This window comes from Apium graveolens, chromosome 11 (assembly GCF_009905375.1).
Source record: "Apium graveolens cultivar Ventura chromosome 11, ASM990537v1, whole genome shotgun sequence".
In the NCBI taxonomy this organism is placed as follows: Eukaryota; Viridiplantae; Streptophyta; class Magnoliopsida; order Apiales; family Apiaceae; genus Apium; species Apium graveolens.
In genome coordinates this window covers 89,738,301-89,751,737 of record NC_133657.1, presented here as the reverse complement: position 1 = coordinate 89,751,737, position 13,437 = coordinate 89,738,301, and the positions used below count along the sequence as shown (strand labels likewise).

Below are 13,437 nucleotides of genomic sequence, written 5' to 3'. Positions count from 1 at the left end.
GAGAATTGCGAGTAGCTCGTAGTTATACGAATGATTAATCGTTAAGTGATTTATAATTCGAGTAATTCGTAGTTATTCGATAAATAGCGTATCGGTTAAATAAGTTGGTTGATTATTTGTAAATAATCGATCTACTCGAATAAATATCGATAAGTTATAAATATTATAATAAATTGTGATTAATCCTAATAATTAGGGATTTATTATTTTAAATTATTAAATAAGCAATTATTAATTATTTATTAGTTATTTATTTATTAAATATTTAAAAAAGTGATTAATTATTTCGATAATTAATCACATAATTTTCAATAAATCGTAACTTCTTCGTTTTAACTCCAAAAATTATAAAAAAATTATTTTTGACTTTGATTTTCCTTATATAATTATTTAAAAATTATTTTGGGATTTAAAAGGTTGTAATAATTATTTATATTGAATAATAAATTAAATCATCCGTACTTAATTCATAACAATTCAACCGTTAGTCCGATTTAAGTGAAACGAAGACCCCTAGACTCAGAAAAATGAGACGAATCCAATAAAAAATAGTTGTAAGTTATAATTTCTTCTGAAAGAAAGTGGTTTGGTGATAATTGGTAGTTCGTAGGTCCTAGTAGGGGTATAATTGAGCTGAATAAATCCCGAAAAATTATAATAAAATCAGATACGACTAGTAATGCAGGTATAAGCCCAGAATTGATTCTAAAAATAATTATAAATCTAGAAATTAATTATGTGCTTTACATGCTACGTGCTTTATGTGATTATGTGAATAGATGTGCTGTATAAATGTATGTATATATATATATATATGCGAGTCAGATAGAAACGCATGGGTAGACTGATAAGGTTGCGTGATATCAATTCAAGATACACGTATATAGTAAATTATCTAAACACCTATCTTTCCATGATTTGTTCAGTGTTAGCAAGACAAAGCAAGCTAAGATCAGAAGGCAGTGAGTTAAACCAGGTTAAGTACGTGTAAGGCAAGTTTTTCCCCTATTCTAAATTCAGAATAGTGAATTATATTTCTTTTCTATCATATCAATTCTCTTTAATAATCATTATTCATATGCACTGTTGTCCATTTATTATTACTTGTTCCAGTTTCATTTCAATTCTTGATTTACCCAATTTATTGAATTCCCTGTTCATATTTCAATTCTTTTACCCTACATATATTCTGGTATATCCTGGTGTTGGGATATATCAATAGCATACCGATTGTTCCGGATGCTCAGCCTTGGACTGGATGGTTACTATAAAGGCTGGGTTTTTCCCAGACCATTAATTAATAGGCCGCAGTTGCCTGAGTACTCCTTATGTTGGTTGGGTCTATGCAGTTGGGTATAGATCCGCACTATATTCTGACTGATCAGCAGATTATAGTGCATATGTTGGTTCTTGTTTCCAGTCTTGTTCATTTGGCACTCGCCATCATTGGCAAATTATTATCATATACGGATACAGATGGTTGTTTAAACCAGCAGCTTATTGATTCATTTATTTCTCTCTCTTTATAATATATATATATATATATTGTTGCAGGCTTGTTGAGCAATTTTGGCTCATTTCTTTTATTGTCACTCTTATTGTTTTACAGTTAAGGTAGAGTATGAAACCCATCAGAACCCGCATAGTCAAGAAGCGAGTCAAGCAGCGGGACCCTCTTATACCAAGAGTGTTCCTTCCTATTCCCGAAGAGAGCTTTGAATTGCCAGATCAGGTGTAGCAGGATAAGTAGTAATGTTGGGTTGAATAAAAGTTTTGTGTAGATTGAATAAAAGATTGCGTAGTGATACTGTAGATAGAATAAAGTTTTGTAATAAAGAGAGTTCTTGAGACAGGTTTTATTTAGTTGGGTTTGTAATAAAGTGTAGTACATGATTCTTGTTTCCAAACTCAACCCTTAAAAGATCCTGAGTAGTGATAGTTCGGGGTAATTATTATATTAATATTCCGCTTGTGCAGGTATAGTTGGTAATTGTTGTTAATAATGCCCCAAATCTATACCCCGGATTTGGAGGGTGTTATAGTTAAGCCTGTAGACATGATTTAGAAATTTTGGATCTACAAAGCCTGGAGGTTGTTCAACATATACCTCTTCTTCCAATTCTCCATTGAGAAAAGCACTTTTCACATCCATTTGAAAGACTTTAAACTTCTTGTGAGTGGCATAAGCCAAAAAGATTCTTATGGCTTCCAATCTAGCAACTGGAGAAAATGTTTCATCATAGTCAATACCCTCCTGTTGAGAGTAACCTTTAGCAACCAGCCTTGCTTTGTTTCTTGTAATTATGCCATCACTGTCAGTTTTATTTCTGAACACCCATTTTGTACTAACAATTGATCTGTCTTTTGGTATTGGTACTAGGGTCCAGACTTTATTTCTTTCAAATTCATTTAACTCTTCATGCATTGCTTGCACCCAATCAATATCTTGAAGAGCTTCTTCCACTTTCTTTGGTTTAGTCTGAGATAGAAAGGAATGATAGAGACATTCATTTGTTGTTGTTGTTCTAGTTCTGACACCTGCTTCAGGATCTCCAATTATTAAGTCAGGTGTGTGTGATGTAGTCCACTTCCTTACAGATGGAAGTTGATCTCGAGAACTGGATCCTCCCCCATGATCCATGCTGTCTCCATCAGCATTTTCTGATGCTCCCCCTGAAGTTATGCTCTCTGAGATTCCAGAATTTGAGTTAGATCCTTCAGGAATAGAAGAATTAGAGTTTCCAGAATTGTCAGAATTTGGCTCATCAGAACTTGATGAATCAGTACTTGAAGAGCCAGTGACTGATTTTGATGCTTCTTGAGAGTCTTGAGATGTGGTATGATCATCAGCTTGCTCCCCCTGAACATGTGCATTTTCCTTTAGAGCAGTTACTACAGTTTCAATGACATTAGAATTTAACCCGTCAGAACGTACAGGATCAGGATTTAGGTCATCAGAATTTACACTAGATGGAATTACACTAATTTTCTTTAAAGAAGGTTTTATTTCATAATAATCATAGTACAAACAATGATATTCCTTACAAGTATAAATAGAATGCCATAAACTACCACAATAAAACCAAGGATTTTGTGGTTTAAACCTAACAGGCTGACTCTTAACTCCTGATCTAGGAGGTAAAGAGTTTATATCTTTATTTTTCCTACAGAAAGAAGCAAGATGGTTAGAGTTTTCACAATTATAGTATTTATTTCTAGGAGCATTAGGAACAGGCATATAATTATTACTTTTATTTACACCTTCCTTTCCATTCCTTTTTTTCCTAGCTTCCTTTACCTTGTTCACATTTTTAATCTCTTTCAGCTTATACTTAAGCTGCTTCTTTATCATTAAGCCAATGTTTACCAAAGCTGGTTTATCCTGTTTTAATTTTTTAGAAGTTGACTTTTCTTTGACTTCTGCTTTAGAGTCTTTCATCTCTTCAGAATCAGACACAACAGTTTTTGCAACAAATTTAACAGGATTTACCTTTGGGTTTTCTGTCTGTTTGATAGCAATTGGCTTAATTGGCAAAGTCCCTTTCTCACTTTTACCATCTTTATAACCTAACCACTCTTTCCAGTTTCCACTACTTAGAATATTCTGAGTTGTTCTGCCTGAGTTAGTCCAAGTCCTGATGATTTCTCTTTCTTTTTCTAATTCTGTTTTTAGACAATCATTCTGTTTAAGAAATTCATTCTTAACATACACAACATTATCTCTCTCTATATGAATAGTGTTCATCTTGACTAACTCTTCTTCAAGATAGCTATTTCTGTTTTTGTACTTTAGATTTTCAGATTTTAATCTTTCATTCTCTAAAGTCTGATCTCTATAGCTAATATAAATGTTTTTCAGAACTAATCTCAACTCAGTAATATCTTCTGTATCAAAAGCAAGAGTTGATAGAGGTACCTTTAGTTCAGCAGCATCAGAACTGCTATCAGCATTTGCCATTAAGGCATAGTTCACCTCTTCTTCAGATTCTGAAGTGTCTGCCCAGTTTTTCTTCTTTGTGATAAGTGTCTGGCCTTTATCACCTTTTCCTTTCTTGCAATCAGGAGAGATGTGGCCTCTTTCACCATAATTGTAGCATTTGACATTTGAGTTGTCTCCTCTGTCAGACTTTCCTCCTTTGCCTTCAGTCTTTCTGAACCCTTTCTTGTCAGAACTTCCACCTTTCCTGAAAAACTTCTTACCCTTTCTAAATTTCTTGTAGGCTATCTTTGTGATACCCTTCACCATAAGAGCACACAGTTGCATCAATATACACTTCAGATAAAATTTCAGGTTCTGAATCATCATCATCAAAATCTGATGACTCTGAATCAGACTTTATGATGAGAGCCTTTCCTTTTGCCGTCCTAGAGATAATTGGCTTTTCTTCAGTCTTTAAAGCAACTGTCTTAGACTTCCCTCCATGCCTCTTCTTTCTTTTCTCCATCTCAATTTCATGAGTCTCAACCATCCCATAGATTTCATCAAGAGACATATCATCAAGTTCATAGTTGTCTCTTATTGTAGTAGCTTTCAAATCCCACTTTTCAGGAAGAGCTAGTAGGAATTTCATATTTGAATCTTCTGGATCATATTCCTTATCCACTAGTGACAGATCATTCAACAACTTTATGAATCTATCATATGTATCGGGTAGTGACTCATTAGATTTTGAGTCAAAGTGCTCATACTCCTGTGTGAGTATTGTCTTCCTGTTCTTTTTGATGGCATTGGTTCCTTGGCATCTCACTTCCAATGCATCACAGATTTCTTTTGCAGTCTTACATCCAATCACCCTATTTGACATGACATCGTCAAGTGCACTATGAAGCAAGTGTCTTACTTTTGCATCCTTGCCTAGTGAAGAGATGTCTTCAGTGGTGAGTTCTCTCTTTTCTTTGGGAATCATCTTATGTGGCTCATTCCCAACTGTAACAGAAAGTTTTGTGGGCTTGTGCGGACCATCATAAATTATGTCTAAATATTCTGGATCTGTAGCTTTCAGAAACATGGCCATCTTCACACTCCATACAGGGTACTCAGACACCCTGAGCATAGGAACCCTGATAGTTTCATATCTACTGATGTTTTGAATGGGTTGAACCTTTGCAGGTTCTTGAGGGTCTTATGTTTTTGATTGATCAGACATGATTGATTGTTTGTTTGGATCTTAACTGTTTGTAAGCTTAACAGATTTGCTCTGATACCACTTGTTAGGCCTCAATGATACTATAGAAGGGGGTTGAATATAGTATCTACAATTAATTCGATTATAAACACAAGTATGTAACAGAAAACAAATTTATTCAATATATCAAACTCTGTTACAGTAGGTTTAATCTACTCTCTCAGTGATGTATGATATCACTAAGAGCTGCTAGGGTTATAATGAATAATATTTTCGTGAATGATAACACATATAGTGTAAACCCTAATCTGTGTTTATATACTACACAGTTACAAGATATCTCCTAATTGATATGATATGTTTTGTTTTCTAAAATACATCAATCATAGATTATCTACTGTAGTCCTTTAGCTGTACAACTCTCCAAACATATCTTCTTTTGTTTAATCCAGATCCTCTCCTGTAAATCAGCCGCTTTTCATCCCTGAAGTGTATCTGCACTTAAGTTCTGATGTAAGTCCTGATGGCTTAAGTTCTGATAACTTCCTATCTTCAGTATGTTCTGATTTCCAGTTAAGTTCTAATAGTAAGTTCTAAAACTAAACAAATTAGATTAAACATGACATCACAAATATATCTAACAGAATCTTTTTCTGATGAACGGACAAGCAACTTATTAAGCAGTATGTTAGCATGGCAATACATCATAAAATAATATCTTATAGACTTTCTTCTTCCTCATTAGTAACTGTTATGCATAATTTCTTCCCTTCTTCAAATTTTTAGAATCCAATATCTAAAATGTTTAGCACATGCAGCCCTATTGCTACATAGGTTGCTCGCCATATCATTAGGATTACTGTGAAGCATAGGTATTAAGCATATGTATTATTTGAAACAATATGTAAATATATATGAAGTGAAAAGTAAGGTGCAATAATATTATGAGAAAAAAATATGTAAAAGAATAAATGATAGTCAAAGTTTCAAAACAAAGTTTTAAATGAAAGATAAAGAAAAAACGATAACATGGCTACATGGTCAAACAAGGGAAAGAATTATGGGAAAATATCCCCTTATAAAGTGCCACCAGCTGCAAACGAACTACTACCACAACTATACCAAATTTAACACAACTAATGTCATCATGGTGACTTGGCATCCATCCAAGTCTCTCCCATCTTGCTAGCACCAAGATAAAATAACTACATGTCACAAATTTCACCAACTTTCTTAGCCCTACTATAAACTTCATCAGCTCACTGGCGGTCTAAAACCTTTCATCGATACAATTGACATCCATCTTTTCCGCTTAAAGAATTTATAAGTCTTGATCACAAGTCGATGGATCATCATCCAAACATTTTTGAGGTTACTCAATCACGCCACCCTAAACTTGCAAACTTACCTAGTCAAGACTATATCCGATAATCTCAACCAAACTCTATATGAGTTGAAAACGCGCACTTAACTTATGTGGTCTCACTTAAATCATCCTATCCTAACTTGTTTCAGGGACCAAATCCTGTAGCTCTGATACCAACCCATGACGCCCTCCCAATCCGGGGTCTAGATTGGGGAGTCACTTCTCACTATTAACAAACATTATCACAATATAATCTTTCAACCCCTTTACATCATAAGGATCTTAAACAGGTTATGGTATGAAACAAGTAACAACTACTAACGAACAATATAAAATTATTACAACCTTTAATAAATACCATAGTTATAACTTCGACTACGAATTATACAAACAAACTTAAAGGTACCGATAATAACGATCTAATTCAACATAGCTTACTCCCAAATATTATTCATGCGTGTCCCCTACCTGAGCTAGTATAGCGATTCTAACAGTGCTGAGAGGACCACTATAGATATTCTTAATATTTGTGCCTAAGCCTGGCCATCTTCCGAATGCTTAACTGTCAGGGTTCGATAAATAACAAAGTGAGCTACAAAAGCTCAGCAAGTAACTAGATTAAATAAAAAGGGCTAAATTATTTAACAGAATAAGATAAAGGCCAAGGTTACGACGGTCTTAAAAGAGGTTTCAAGTTCAGGTTCATTCCAAAATAGTTGTTTTACAACCATTACTTTATAAAAACATTTCCTTTCTCAAAACTTTCATAAAACTTTCCTTTATCATAACAATGCTCTTCGAAACAGTTCTTTTCATCAAAACCTTTCTTTCATTCATGAAATCATCTCACTTTCAAGAAAACAGTTCAGTCATCTGGACATTTCTTTATATAAAATATTTTTACTCAATTGGAGTGCATGACGCTCTGGAATACACGGGTGATCAGCCATGTACAATCCCCATACCGGACTTTACAACCCCTCTGGACGTGAATAGGGTACCCATAAGGCCATGTATTCAGCCTTTTAAATGCCATCCCTCACTGGTTTTCATAATTTTCCAGCCCTCACTGGTCTTTATAATGGACCGCCATCACTCGGCCACTTACACTTCCAATCAATGGAAATCCATAAAAATGATTTGGATTGAAATCCTTCATTTACGAAATACTTTTTATTTTAAAATCTTTACCGTCCCTTTGAAATCATTGAGACTCTTCAAGTCTAAAATCATTCTTAATTTCAAGTTCATAGAACTTTGTTGTATGGCAAGGGTAGGGTATACCAAAAAAACAATTGTTCAAGGAATCAAAGGTATCAACTTGAAAGCATTTGCATCTGAAATAAGGTGTAATATTCAAAAGGAAAAGAAACAAGCTATGTCAACATACAAGGCTAATTAAAAGGTGAAAGTAGGTATTCAATTATAACATACGAGGCAAAGGTTGAAATGTTACTTTCTTGACCATAGAACCTACTTTCCCATCACCTAATGAGGCCTTTCCTTTCCTAAATCGAGCGTTCTCACTTTCTGAATCTACACTTATAAAGACATTATTTCAATATCCTCATAGTCAATCGTCGTTTACCTTGAACGTCTAAAACTATTCTACCAATTCGCTTTACATAAAATAAATGCATAAATATCATATATATTCTTCCCGTACACATACCCATCCAAACACATATACGAGTAATACTTAGAAAATAACATACGAACACATAGTCATACACGAACACATTCTAAAAATATTTTAGGAAAAACATTTATCTTGATAAAATAGAGTTAAGTGTAGGAAACAATATTTGAATATAACTTAATTTAAATGGAGTCAATTACTATTTAAATAAATTCCTAATCGATAAAATTAATCGACTAAATCTTTTAATCGATCAATTAAATCAAATAAAGATTATTTAAATATAATTTAAAACCAACTAAGTCTAGTCCATTTAAGTAAAGAAATCATTTTCGAAAATAAATTAACAGAATCCGATAAATTAGTATAGAAACATGCTCCTTGTTTTAAATATTAAAATCATTATATTATATCATTTAATTTCAGAAAAATTGGGTAGCACTTCCCCTATTTTATTAGCTACCAGTCGATCTCAAGTTGACACCACAACAATCATCGACAACAATATTTGCATTTAATCAATTAATTCATATCAAAATTCTTATACTATATACTTGAATCTATTTATTTATAAGTGACACAAGTTATATCATCATATACTTGTCACATAATATTTTGAATCCCATAACCATTACCAATATCACCTTGTCCACCTTAATCGGCTAAAACTAACCAACATGTCCAATTTCAATTAAGCAATTCCATAATAAATCACCAATCACTTAACGAACTTAAAATATACAATTTTATTCCAATACTCACAAATTGAAAGCTTTTATTCAAGCCCGAAGGCACTTAGTTTATACAAGTTTCAAATAAAATAATGGCAAATAAAGAAGCTAGTACGAAAGGTCTTCATCAAGACCGGAGGAGACGACGAGGAGCCCATATTCAACGGGCTTGTTGACAGGGTCCTCCATGCCAATGTCGAGCATAAGTTTGTAATCCCAGCCCCTATCATAAGCCCGAATCGTTGCCTCATCAAAGCCCATTTGAAAGCATCGCTCTTTGGTAACCTCCAGCTTCTTCTTCTTCTTGCACAACATTTTACTTGAAGCGTTCAGTTGGATGTCCCTCCGAGCGACCTTCTGCTTCAGTGTTGCGAGCTCCGCCTCCAATGTTCTTTTTGTCCTCCGAAAAAGCAGAAGCCTGCCCTTCCGACACCTCCAGCGCTTTCTTCACACGGTTTAGCTCCTCTTCATCCTGGGTCGCCCTAACCTTCTTCTGCACCAACCCCTTCATCCTTGTCTACATATCCTAGACTTTATCGACCACTGTTGTGCAAGATATGCTTCCATCATAACAAGACTAAGTTAAATTAACAGCCCTAAGAATTAATTGTATGATAATATAAAGAGTAAATTGCAATTTGCACCCTATAGGAAGAGGCATTTTTTTGAATTGGTTTTCGATTATTAAACTTGGCATTTTGCACCTTAAATTTTAATTTGCGCTTCAATTTGCACCCTTTCCGTCCAAATTTACCGTTACCGTTACTTTGGGTAGGGGTAAAATCGGAAATTTTTATTTAATTTTACTTTTTGACAGAATGCACTCCATACTATACATTAAATTTTTTTGCATATTGCATTTTAGTTTATAAAAAATTAATCTTTTTTAACTAATTATGATATTTTAAAAAAATCATTCATAAAATAATAAAATATAGTAGCTAATATATTTCTTGTTTGATAAAAGGTAAGAAGTATATATTTTTAATATATACATGCAATATTATTATTTTGAATTTAGTTTTGCGAAATCTCGTAAAATCCTCTTTTCATTACTTTTTTTATCCTCTTAATATCTACTCCCTCCGTTTCATTCATTTTTTTTACAGTTTTGTTCTCATGTTTGGCACGCGTTTTAAGGCTAATATAAAGTATAGTTCCATAATTAATTTTAATTTTTTTCTTTTGTATAAATTTTGAACAATATATTTTTATTTTGAATTTTTTTTCTAAAATAATTTAGGCAACTACATTTTACAAGAGACTGAAAGTGAGTGTTTGTTGAGTGGAATTTATGACACTTTATAATGCTCTAATAAACTTTGAATTGATGCATTTGTACTCAAGTTGTTAAGTGTTTTAACGTGTTTTTTAATGTTTTTGCATTTCAAGCATTAATCTGTGAATCAGGTGAATTAGCATTATTTTGGTGCTAATTTGGTGTCAAGGTGGTGTTGGAATAAAAGCTCGTGGAAAGTCGGCCCCCAGCAGCAAGGAAAAAGATGAAATCTGAGTTTTTCTTAGAAGGATGGCGCACCCGCGCTGTGATAGCGCGCGCCCGCGCCAGGATTCTAGAAAGGCAGCGCTGTGACAGCGCGCGGCCGCGCCGGTGCGGAAAATATGAATCCTGATTCTAATTCGATTCCAAGTGGGGAGACTTCCAGATTGCAAAGGGCTGCTATATATATATATATATTCAAATAAGAACGTTTTCATAGGAGAGACATACCAGAGCCCAAGGAGAGCCGTAAGAAGACCGTTTAGCACAATTCAACGAAGGTGAAGAAGATCTTATTTTTACTTGTGAATCTTTGTTTTAAGTTGTATTTGGATTCTAGTTTTTTTATTTGTGAACCTTACTCTTGTTTTGTACTTGGTTTATTTATCCCTTATAAAGACTACGTTTGTTATACCATGCTTTCATCGGAACCCACATTGATGATGAGTCCGATCATGGGCTAATCGTTATCGTGGGGTTCTAGCGGATTTATTTATGGATTTTTTTAGTTAAATTATTTCAATGCCTTAGTATGTGGTGATTGTTTGATAGCCTAGTATTGGTTGTGCGTATTCGTCTTATGAGTGTCACTAACTTATAAGATAGTGTGTTAATTCTTAACGAAGCGATAGTGAATTTAAGGATTTAGAACTTGCCATGCTAGCATAGGTTCATGTGTTATGGTTATGCATGATTCGTAGGTAATTTTACCCATCTTACTTGCCCTGTGTAATCAAGATAGATAACCTGTGCTGAAACTATTATGTTGTCAAATTCTATAGACATATAGGGTCTCAATATAATTGGTGTCTATTCAGCTTCTATCTCTTTTGTGGATGCCTGGTAGTATGGTACTCGAGCAACGAAAGTTGGCGTATATCAGTTTTGTGTTGTCTGATTAGTGTCATCACCATTGCATGCTAAGGTTGAGAACAATAAGGCTATTGAATGAAGTATTTAATGAAGTTAGAATTCCATGTTTGACATATATATTAATTCAGTCAATCTTAATTTCTTAGTTATAATAGTTAGCGTAATTCTTAGTTATAACAACCTCAATTTGTTATTGTCTTAGCAATGAATAATAACCATACATTGTTGCTTAAGTGCGTAAATTAATTAGTTAACCAATACAGTCTCTGTGGGAACGAACTAGAAAAGATTCTAAACTACTTATGAACGCGTATACTTGCGTGTAATATTAGTGCGTGTTTCGCGACTAACAAGTTTTTGGCGCCGCTGCCGGGGACTGCAGTGTTAATTATTAGTTTATGTATTTTTCATCAGTGGTCGTTAAAATTCATTGACTCGGACATTGTTACTTATCTGTTTCCTTGTCTTATTTTAGGTACTCTAGTAAGGGTGTATGCATACGCGATCGCGTACTCGTAAGTGAACAATGGATAAAGCTGAGGAAGAACTTGTGGTAGTTCGTAAGGAAGTTTTTGAGGAAGAAAAGAAGGTAGAAGAAGAAGAGAAAGTTGAAGAACCGGCTTTAGTAGAGATGGGTGATCAAGCGGAAAATCCGAAGGCTTTAATGGACTATTCTCACCCTAAGATTAATGACATTTAGTCAAGCATCATCAGACCAGCCATCTGGGCTAACACTTTTGAGATCAAGTCAAGCATGATTCAGATGATACAGAACTCAGTTCAGTTTGGGGGTTCCCCTACTGAAGACCCCAACATGCACATCAGGGATTTCATCGAGATCTGCGACACCTTCAAGTTTAATGATGTGACTGAAGATGCTATCAAGCTACGCCTCTTCCCATTCTCTCTAAGGGACAAAGCTAAGTGCTGGTTACACTCTCTACCAGCACGGTCTATCACCACTTAGGAGGATCTTTCGCAAAAGTTTCTCACAAAATTCTTCCGTATGGTGAAGACTACTGCAATCAGGAATGCTCTTACTCAGTTTGCTCAGCAAACTGGAGAATCTCTGTGTGAGGCTTGGGATCGATATAAGAATATTCTAAGGAAGTGCCCACACCATGGCATGCCTGATTGGATGATTATTAACTATTTATACAATAGATTGGGTGCTACTTTTAGACCCATGCTTGATACAACATCAGGAAGAGCCTTGTGGGCTAAAAGCTATGGTGAAGCTTATAAACTTATTGAACTGATGGCTGCTAATGAGTACCAGAATCCTTCTCAGAGGCTGACTCAGGGAAAAGTCACAAGAATTCTGGAGTTGGACGCAACAACTGCTATCGCTGCCCAACTTAAAGCTTTGACGATGAAGGTGGACACTTTGGCTATTTATGGAGTTAATCAAATCACCAGTGTCTGTGAGCTATGTGCTGGTGCCCATCAGACTGATCATTACACAATTTCTAGTGAATCAACTCAGTTTGTGAGCAACTTCCAGCAATCGCAGCAACCGGTGCCAGCCACCTATCATCCCAACAACCGCAATCATCCTAATTTTAGCTGAAGCAACACTCATAATGCGGTTCAAGAGCCTTATCAACAGTATCCAGCTAAGCAATACAACCCCCTGGTTTTCAGCAACCGTAGTATGCACTAAGACAACAACTCCAGCTGCAACAAGCCAATGAAAAATATGAATTAGAGGAGTTGAAGTTTATGTGCAAGAGTCAAGTCGTTTCTATCAAGACCTTGGAAAATCAAATTGGGCAAATTGTAAATGCCTTGTTAAATCGTCAGCCTGGTACAATACCTAGTGACACTGAAGTGCCAGGAAAGAGGGAAGCTAAGGAGCAGGTAAAGGCAATCAATTTAAGGTCTGGAAAGGTTGCAAATCTCGAACAAACTCAAGTGTTGACTGAAGAAGCTGAGGCTGAGAAAGAAGTAGAGCAGCAGGAAGAAGAAGTGGAACCAAGGAAGACTACTGTTGAGCACACTCCTCCTGAGGGTAATACAGGGAAGAAGCAGATCTATCCTCCACCGCCTTTTCCCAAGCGGTTGCAGAAGAAAAAGCTGGACAAGCAATTTGAGAAGTTTCTGGAGGTGTTCAAGAAATTTCATATCAACATAGCTTTCGCTGAGGCTCTTGAGCAGATGCCTAGTTATGGAAAGTTTATGAAAGGTATTCTCTCTCGGAAGGT

General features: G+C 35.1%; 1 non-coding gene across 1 annotated transcript; it reads right to left on the bottom strand.

Moving 5' to 3' along the window:
* Positions 1 to 12,254: 12,254 nt before the first annotated feature.
* LOC141699229 (small nucleolar RNA R71) lies at positions 12,255 to 12,361 on the bottom strand. The gene has a single exon (XR_012565706.1). It is a non-coding gene; the product is annotated as a small nucleolar RNA R71 (small nucleolar RNA).
* Positions 12,362 to 13,437: the final 1,076 nt, after the last annotated feature.